We start from the raw sequence: 7,409 nt of genomic DNA on the forward strand, positions 1-7,409 counted from the left end.
TTCCACAACTTCCCACTTACCAAAAACTTCACATCTTTTATTTTGAAATTCACACCCAATTCCCTTTTCCCTTCTCATTTCTACATTTTTCAGCCGATTCAACCCATTCCAACTTTCAACTGTTCATCATTTTTCGACCTATTCCACAACTTCCCAAAACCTTCACATCTTTTATTTTGAAATTCACACCCAATTCCTTTTTCCCTTCTCATTTCTACATTTTTCAACCGATTCAACACATTCCAACTTTCAACTGTTCATCATTTTTCGACCTTTTCCACAACTTCCCACTTACCAAAAACTTCACATCTTTTATTTTGAAATTCACGCCAAATTCTCCAAATATTCTACATTTCTCAAGTAATTCAACACGTTTCAACATCGTTCGGCAGCATTCCCCGAAGAAGTTATTCATACATTTCGCCTTCACACGCAATTTCTCCAGAAATTGCAAAATTCTAGTTATTTCTGCAATTAGTATTTTTATGCATTACTCAAATGATTGCTGTGAGCAATAATAATTGTGATGTACATTTTTATAAAATCTAAAAAAAACAGATCTTTGGCCAATAATGAAATACTACCAACTTTGTCCCCCCCTGCGTAATTCTGACACCATTGTCTGAGTCACTTTTTACTGTGGACATCATAGCCGTTTTTAATCTGCTCTTTTAAGATATTCTGACACCCAAGAAAAATGAAACATTCAAAATGGACTGAGTCTAGTTTGTTTACAAGTAGCTCCCTCTGAGAATCAGTTCAAACCATCCAGCTGCAGCAGCTCAATGAATGCAAAATTCGAGCAGCCCTGTCATACAAATGTAGATCTAAGCGCTATCATAAAAAAAAAAACAACAACAATGGCACCATACATCTCCAGGTGACTCCATGCGACAGAAAAATGCGCATAAACTTGGAAAGAAGCGCTTGTATAATCCTCAACGCAGGCAGCACCTCTAAGAAAAACGTACTGGTACTCTGCTATCACCACAAATATCCACTTTCTTACTCAATCTTTCATCCTTATCTCTAATTAAGTACCAATCCTGATTATATGCTGCTCTGTATTTAAAATCAGACCACATTCATGACAAGGAATGGTCTTCTTTCCTGAAGAAAATGGCCTGAATTCCCCCAAGGCAATATTTTAAAATCACAAGGAAACCTTCAAAACCTCATTTCCAACTCGGCAGCGGTTCCCGTGTCCTCAAGCTATCTTTCCGTTCCATCCATTTCTTTCTCTCTGTTACATTGCCCAAACTCTAAATCTCTAAGTACATGCAGGTTTGATCCACCTGCTCAAGCAGGAGATATTTTATAGGCCACGTCCATCGCACAAACAGCAAAAAGTGGCTAGTAAACAAAGGAAGACCTATGGGAGGTTTTTTTTTATTGTGTTTTACAGGTAGTTGAGAAAAGGAGGATGTAATAGAATAGACATTAAGACAAAAAGCTTTTTCTATCTACTTCCTCAAGCTATTCCAAGCTGACATTCTAAATCTGTCCAAGTCTTGTGAGTCTTGGCATTTCCAAAGTAATACTTGCAATCACATAAAAAAGAATCAAATATTCACAAAAAATTGGACAGTGTCCGCCCCGCTATATTGCCAGTCATCCTTTGTGGGCCTGCTATATACAGTATCAGATTAAAGCTACTAATTAATGCTACAAATATTTACTAATTTAAAATTAGTTAGCATATACTATGCCTGTGATGTGTTTACGTTAGCCCATTTTTAGCATTAAGCTAGCAGTTTAAATAGCATTTGTTTGAAGGTTTACCATAACATCTATGCTAATTTCTAGTAGCGCATCAATATCCAGTTCATGTTAGCATTAAGTTAGCAAACTTTCATTAACAAAAATACTTTTTTGTACGTTTAAGTGTTTAAATATACATTGTTTTACTTCCTATTTGTTTTTATGTGTTACTATCATAGTTAAATACAACTGAGTGACAAGCGACTTGAAGCAAGCTTCTCAACTGCAGAACTGTGCAAACAACAAAGTCATCTTCATTTACTAAAATTCACATTTGAGTAAGAACAGATGTGAAAAATGTTTTTTTAATACATTTTGTTTTGTTTTGATGAGTTTCATTCAAAAACAAAAATGCATGTTTTATATGGTTTCTCCGTACTGGGCATTCATTGTATTACGATTTATGAATATGTCTGTGGTGTCTATACAAGATTTGACCGTATGCCCAGAAAGATATTGACTTCACTAATAAACCATACAATTGAATCCAAGACTAAATGCAGCACAGATGCTTCTCTAATTGCTATAGATCTATGTTTAAACTATGGCGTATAACCTTGGGTGAGTCATGTTTAATACATGACGCTTCATCGAGTGAGTCCACGGAGCTCGCGAACTGTCTTTTAATGAGCTCTGTCGGGCACCCCGAGACAAAGGCAAGATTGTCGCAAGAAGCCGGCGGCCCTACGCCTGTCGATGCTCAGCCACGTCCAATGTGCACTGGTGTGGCTGGCCGTCAGCGCTCGCTATGAGTGTTACTTGTTTGAAAAGCGACATTCAAGAGCAAACCTTAATCTGAATTCCCTGCCCGTCACGTGTCACAGTTTCCACCATGAGATTTACCTCAAACTTGCTATATTTACTTGTCCTCGACACAATGTTCCCCACTGCGACGGCTGCTTCATTTCCCCGAAACGTAGTGCGCTGTGGGATTTTAGCCATTTTGTTCTTCATTGTTAAACTTTGGTAAGTTTTCTCACAGTATCTCTGAAGAAGAGGCTGCTGAGTCCCAGAGGCTCAAAGGCGCACTAAAGTTTCAGCTCATGGTCAACCATGGATGCCAGTACAGTCCCTCGACTGTTTTTCACAGTTTCCAATTTTCACCGGGCTTTCGCAGCAATCACAGAATGTCACATTTGCCCATCTTATCCCTTGCGTTGTCTTAACCGTCTCATTTTGTGGCGCGAAATGTGATGGCGGCGGTCGCCCGGGACGTAACGTAAACGGATCGTAATTTCAGAGTGGACTCAGAGAGCAGACGAGACCAGAAATACCAAAGGGATCACGTGAGAAGCGATATTATGTTGTCCCATGCATGTATTATCCGACTAGGGTGGCTTAATTGACGAGTTAAAATGCCCGTTGTCTCGTTAGGACTTTCAAACACTACTGATGGGAAAACAAAACACTTTCCCTATGGATAATCACATAGCAGACATCATAATTTAGCAGCGTGAGTCTTATTTACTGCAGCATCCAGGAAGGGATACCACCACGGGCAAGATGCGACGAGATGATAGCATGACAATTATCATATACTAGAGTTCTTGTTTTTATTATATAATCAACATGCTTTTTTTTGGGTGGCGACTGAGTCGAGCGGAATCGCTGTTGCATTCTGGGAGCGCTCTGTGTGACCTGCGTGTTTGTTTTTGCGGACTGTGCAGCAGGATTGTGCCAGTGACCACACATTCAAACGCATGCAACTCACTGTGGGACTGCCGAGTCCAGATTTGACTGTTTGCTCGTGCGAATTCAATCAGAGGGCATTTGACTGCCTGCCAACTCTGTGGGAAAATTTACTTCAACGATTCGTAGCCCAATATTTAAAAAGCCACCAATGTCAAGACAAATGGGGAGTACCTCATGATCTATATGCCATATGCATTTACGTATATATGTATATGTATATATATATATATATATATATATATATATATATATATATATATATATATATATATATATATATATATATATATATATATATATATATGTACATATGCATTTTGTATGTCTCTGCCCTATTAGGTCCATGGCTGAACTCATTCACTCTCTCCTATGCATGCACAATTGCTTGCCTCCAATTGACTATGCTCCTCCAGATGCACAAATTCCCCTCTGCTGCCAAATCAAACAGTGGATGATACGCTTACAAGAGTTAGATGACTGATGGTCAATCAAAAACAATTAAAGTGAGCATTTTTTGAAGTGGGAGGAAGCCAGAACAATAAGGGTGTTTTCCACCACTCAATGATATGATTTCTGTTTTTCTGTTCGGCGCTGTCATAACAGGCACAATCACGCTGGTTCCCATGAGTCTGCCCCGCCACCCCCACACCAGACTTTAAATTTCCCAATCAGCCCAGTAAATGCGCATTTTGGTTGAGAGACACGAGTGTATATTTGGGCCCTCAATGTCCCACTTCATCCGTCCCTCCTGGCTTGGCTCATTACTCCCCTCCCTGCCTGCTCCACCTCCTGCTCCTCCTCGTCTCCACCTCGCTCCACATGGTGCCTCATGCAGTCGGGAAAAGTCAAAAGGACAGTGGTTCAAAGCCTTCCATCTTACATATGTGGACTTGGATATGGATGATAAGCCTAAGTAAATCCGAAATGGATTCAGGGAGGTACCTTCAAAGATTGTTATTTTGTACATTTACGTTTAATGTCCACTGTATATACTTTTTGAGCCATTTTTGTTTGGTGGTGCGCTATGAGATTTTTCTCATGCAAAATGTGTGCCTTGGCAAAATAAATGGTAAGAAACACTGGCGGCGGGCACCTGGATAATTGTTCTGGTGACAAAGCTGGAAACACTGCTGTCAACTGGGAAACATTCTAAGTCATTTCTATGCAGCAATTGGAAAGGAATTGCAAGAGCAACAAACTTTTGTTTTCTATAAAACCTTCTCCTGCTCTTCTTTGACGAGAGAGCCGAGCCAAAAGGTGAAACTCTTGATTTGCCGGTTGACCGATGTTCCAACCCTATGGCTATGGGTTTTGGGTAGTGATTGAAAAGAACAACATCATGAGCAGAAATAATTCCTCCACAGGCTCGTCCTTGGACATATGGTATCGCATTTTGAGAAGAGGCAGCAGAGCTGAAGCAGGCAGACCTTAGCGCTACAATTCCATTTGGTTCATAAAGATTTTGGTGAACCCTGATCAGTTTTACATTTCCACCTCGGGTGGCAGACTCCCTTTTTCTTTTTTTTTGTAAATGTTAAAGCCTTTGCAAATAATGAAATACTCCAGATACATTTCTATTTTGTTCTTCTCATAATACAAATGTTATTGTCTGCCCGGCGGCGTTTGATACCGTCCTGCCTGGCATTATTGTGCCAATTCTGAAACCAGATACTATATTTAGATATTCATAATAACATTACATTCCTACTGGTGCGTGAAAAGTGGCTTTATTTGATTTCTCACAGCTCGCCTTGGGACAAATTTGTGTCCTCTTTGGTGGAATTGTAGGACAAGGACAGGGAAGTCAGGGCTCAACATTTAGAACTACCCTGGATGACTGGATGGATGCCAAGAACAAAAAAACCCTAAATGAACACATCCCGCCATTTTGACACTTTGTTTACTAAATCTCGTTCTTTGTATTTACACACTGCGGAATGATGACATAATATGACGGATGGGTAAACTGACAGAAAGAACTGTGGCGCTCGGTGGAAACTGGGCTCAAGCTAGGCTGGGCTAATGTAAAGTCCTTCTATTAATGTCACGCTTTGTACAAGTGTGAAACAGCACCTCTAATGGCTGACGCTGATGCAGGGACACACCAAGACATGCCGCTTATGGATTTCACACAGCGCAAGGAGGTTGGGAACGAAAGCGACTGACCCGTCAGGTATTGTTGCGGCGGTTATGGAACGCTGGGTGGATTTCATCCCCGGGAGAAGGGCTAGCTAGATAACGTGGGCAAAAATGCTGGCCACCACTGAAGCAGGCTAATAGTGAGATGAGATGAAGCGAGGAAGGAAGAACGAGGGAGAAACGCTCGGGCAGCCAAGCTGAGGCGATGGCACTCACACAGCCCAATCTGTCGGTCGTACTACCTTGCCAGATACCGGAGGGTGGAGGGGAGTGAGGGGGCGGGGGGGCTGGTTCGCACAAAACCACACACTCCTTACTAAATGCCCAATGACAGTACAGCAGAAAAAAAAACATACAAATTAGAGTCCAACTATGCAAAGTTTGGGAACATGCTGTACTGAAACTAAAATGAACCAATTTTATTTCACGTGAAATATAAATTGCTCACTCCAATGGCATCCATTTCCCTGAGATAAATTTAGATCCTGGATTTACACACGCAGTTCCCACAAACTATGAAAGCCTCTTCTTCAAAGACCTGTACGGACGTTTCCACTCAATTAAAGTTAAGACGACCTTTTGATCGATGAACATCGCCGCGTCATCACGATTCACTTCCAGCCAAATTCTCTCCTGTCACATCTCTGTCTCTCGCCAGAACCCGTCTTCATGTCTAAGGGTCACCTCCAAAGTCTATTAAAGATTAGTGAAATTACAGCTTTAAACATATAACAGAGACTCCTACATCTGCTTGAAATCATCGCGTGGAAATTTGTTAATTACCCTTCGAAATGGTAATGACGTCTGTCAACAGGATCATTTACTCCAACTGAGAGTGATTGCGAGAGGTTTCATGTGGATTAGCGATGGTGGATTGCCTTTTATAGGATAACAGCGCGGAAGGAACAATTCCCTGACGAGATGAAACAACACCAAGATGCAGATGCGGTCTCAAGTAGCAAAAAGGAGGCGCCCCTAATGATCAGACTAGCAGAAGAACCGAAAATGGGGACCCCTTGACCCCAGTGTAAATGAGCTGGTCATATGTTATCAGAGCCCGGCATAGGCACGCTACGAAGATTTGATCGCAGTAGCTACCGAGCCGCATGCGATCTTTCGCATCAGCCCCTCGGTGTTTCCAACCGCTAAGGCAAACAGCTTGCTCACGCCATCTCTCATGGGTGCGACATGCAAACATGCCTAATGTGTTTGAAGAGGCAGAGCTTAGTGATTCCTTCAATCAAGCTTGTCACAAATGATTGTGGACGACACTAAAGAAGTCTATCGCTTAACTTTCAATTAATACTAAGGCCTGGCACACACACACACACCAAAAACATGCAAAGAAGAAACGTCATAGGCACGGGCTAAAGATTAGCATTTATGTGGCAGTTGAGTAGCCTGACAAAATGACAATACCCACGTGCAAGTATTCTTTATCCTCTGCATAGAATGACGAATATTACTGCCGTACCAAGAAGCTGAAACTGTCTCCAATGAGTAGCACAATGAATTGAAGGACATATTAATGTTATTTCTATTTATTTTAAAAGGGAGTGATGATTTGGGATATGATTGTTTACGATTGATTACATTATGACATGATAAAAATGTGTATCTCAATGCACCACTGAAAATCATCAGAGCGCCCAATGTCATACTTTCTGAAATGCAGCCTCAACCCACAAAATGCAATTTCTACATTCAACTAAAATTTGACAATGAACTGATGAAGTCCAAAGTGACAGCAGAGGTCAACAAATGGGGAGACTGTGGAAAAAAAAAAAAAAAACATGACTCCCACCCCACAGGATGTG

This window comes from Syngnathus typhle, linkage group LG7 (assembly GCF_033458585.1).
Source record: "Syngnathus typhle isolate RoL2023-S1 ecotype Sweden linkage group LG7, RoL_Styp_1.0, whole genome shotgun sequence".
In the NCBI taxonomy this organism is placed as follows: domain Eukaryota; kingdom Metazoa; phylum Chordata; class Actinopteri; order Syngnathiformes; family Syngnathidae; genus Syngnathus; species Syngnathus typhle.